General features: G+C 35.9%; 1 pseudogene; it reads left to right on the forward strand.

The window, feature by feature from the left end:
* Positions 1–701: 701 nt before the first annotated feature.
* The window catches only part of LOC136840381 (uncharacterized), a 57398-nt pseudogene continuing 55000 nt past the window's right edge, over positions 702–3099 (forward strand).

The following is a 3099-nucleotide window of genomic DNA, read 5'->3' on the forward strand; positions in this document are numbered from 1 at the left end:
CCACAAGGCCTAATAATTATGTAATTCTCCCCCCTGATGTTTTATTTGTATCCAACGAGGGGTGAAAAAATATTCGGTCCTCCGAGGCGTCTGATTTAATTGAATAAGGGATTGGGCATCTTAATTATTACTCGTATTTTTTCTGTTGGCTGGAATTGGATTAGTTTTTTATAATGTTTTTGCTCAAGGTCAAGGACAAGATTTTAATTATAAAGATATTTTTATAGTATGTTTTTGCTTCCTTGGAAAATGTTACTATCCTTCTTATTTATCGATTAAATACAAGAGTTCCCGCAAACAGAAAATCTGTATTAGCCTATGCATCCATCGAGCATTACTGCTCATGATGTGCGCTAAACTAATGCTGGCTAGCCATCTCTCTTCACTGACCATGTGTCCCCTGAGACTGGGGTCCTGGGCAATCATCCACTTTTGTTCATCGGAATTTCTTTCTGATATCTGAATTAACTTTTTAACTATGATTTAGGCATCATTATCTATTTAAAACAGATAAATATTACCAAGACATTCCCACAAAACACTTTTCTTTACAGATACTTGATGTGAAATCTACTTTCTCGGAAATCTTTTGGGCACTTGCCGATAACTTTCTAATTTCTTGAAATTGTTTCGAGACCAGCCTCCGAAAATTCCGACAAAGAAAAGGACTGCGAGATGAAGAGAGATGTTGAAAGAGAATGATGGATTGGTGGAGAAGAAATGAAGAGCCAGGAGGAGGAGGCGGAGGAGGGGAGGAAGAGGAAGAGTTCGGACAGTCTTGCGAAGGTGGGAGCGAAAGAGTTCAATTTTCAGTTTTCCGCAAAAGAAGACTATTGCGCTGGCTTTGTCTGTCCGTCCGCACTTTTCTGTCCGGCCTCAGATCTTAAAAAAATACGGAGGTTAGGGGGCTGCAAATTGGTATGTTGATCATCCACTCTCCAATCATCAAACATACCAAATTGCAACCCTCTAGCCTCAGTAGTTTTTATTTTATTTAAGGTTAAACTTAGCCATAATCGTGCTTCTGGCAACGATCTTGGATAGGCCACCACCGGGCCGCCGTGGTTAAGGTTTCATGGGCCGCGGCCCATAAAGCATTATACCGAGACCACCGAAAGATAGATCATTTTTCGGTGACCTTGATTATACGCTGTAGAGGCTGTACAGAAAACTAGATTGCGCCGAACAAACTTCGGCGCATTTTTTACTTGTTATTATACGAATTTTAACGGAAATAATGTTTTATTTGGTAATGGTTCTGGTGAACTGACTCAGTATTTTACTGCTGTTGAGTTATTTTTTTTTCTTTTTTTAGTTCGTAAAAGGTTGCAGTGCTTTTGGTTAGAATTTTTTTTCTGAATAATATTCCTACGTAAATTTTGTTCATAAATTTATACTGTAAGAATTTTTTTTTTTTTTTGTAATTATGATTGTCTGAGAGACAGAGAGAAAGAGACAGAGAAAAGAACGGCATTTCTCATTGACTCATGTATAAGGTCAAGATTTCATCAGAATTTACGTAAATTAACTAACCACGCGTAAATAAATTGCGCAGTCGATGCGGCAAGTCGCATATCTTACCGAAAAATCCGTGCAGTGGCTTACTGACGAATATCAAAGACATTCACGGTGAAGTAAAGCATATATATATCTCTGAGGTAAGTTTTTATCTGATTTCAGTTTTGATGAGTTTTCCTCATTGCTTATTTTTGTCGCGTTTAGTGTTTCCTTGTTGTATTTTTACTGCATTTGATTTGTTATCAAAGTTCGTTTTTTATTAGATAATTTTTTCTGTTTTACTTAGTTTTCTGTAAAATAAAACTTTGTCCCGGTTTTGTCTGTCCGTCCGCACTTTATTCATGCCGCACTTCCTCTGTCCGCCTTCAGATCCTAAAAGCTACAGGCTAGAAGGGACTACGCAAACTGGTATGTTGATCATCCACCCTCAATCATCAAACATACCAAATTGCAGTCCTCTGGCCTCAATAGTTTATTTTATTTAAAATTAAAGCTAGCCATAATCGTGCTCCTGACAACAATATAGTATAGACCACCACCGGGCAGTGGTTAAAGTTTCATGGGCCGCGGTTCATACAGCTTTATACCGAGACGCCGAAAGATAGATTTATTTTCGGTGGCTTTGATTATACGCTGTAGCGGCTGTATAGAAAACTAGATTGCGCCGAAAAAACCTCGGCGTATTTTTCACTTGTTTTTTATTCATTCCGGTCATAAAGAAAGAAAAAAATCTTGGATTATCTCTCAGCAGTATTTTCTTTGGTAAATAATTTTTTTCAGTTTTATCATGTTTATGTTGAACTGCCAAGTTTAGATATATAGCTTTAGGTTTTCAACTCCGCTGTAAATGTAAATTTGAAGACGTGCAAAAATGAAATGAAAGGTTTGGATTCCGGCGTTGTTATCTGTATCTATTTTTTTCGTATTTCATTTAAATTAATCATATTATGTACGATATATCTCACTATGTAAAACACGCTGTGTTATTATTTACTTTTTATTAGTTGCGTAATATCCTTTCTGCAGTGTACCGGCACTCGATGACCATATGAGTTTAATGATTATATATGTATATATATATATATATATATATATATATATATATATATATATATATATATATATATATATATATGGGTGTGTGTATATACAAAACTATTTCACAAGATCAGTTTAATAATTTTCCGTGCTGGAAGTCTCCACAACTTTTGGGGTCAGGCTAAACGTACCCAGAATATCAGCAAAGCGTAATCACGAAAGAGGGTATAGAAAGCTTTGGAGTAAAAAAAAAAAAAAAAAAAAGAAAAATCTTGTGGGTTTATCGAAACATTTTTCCTTAAGTAAACTTTCAAAGATGAAGATTTTTTTTCGAACTTCTGGAAGGACGACGATGAAGAAGGGTTCGAGATGATCGTGAGATTCTAAAAAAAAAAAAAAAAAAAAAAAAAAAAAAAAACACACACACACACACGAATCCCTGAAACTTGCTGAACCCGAATGCGAAGTTATGCAAAAATGATGTATGATATTTTAACCTAAGGCCTGCAATGATGGAATCCTGGAATCGTGGAATAGATTCCG

The sequence above is a fragment of the Macrobrachium rosenbergii genome, chromosome 1 (assembly GCF_040412425.1).
Source record: "Macrobrachium rosenbergii isolate ZJJX-2024 chromosome 1, ASM4041242v1, whole genome shotgun sequence".
NCBI classification, from domain to species: domain Eukaryota; kingdom Metazoa; phylum Arthropoda; class Malacostraca; order Decapoda; family Palaemonidae; genus Macrobrachium; species Macrobrachium rosenbergii.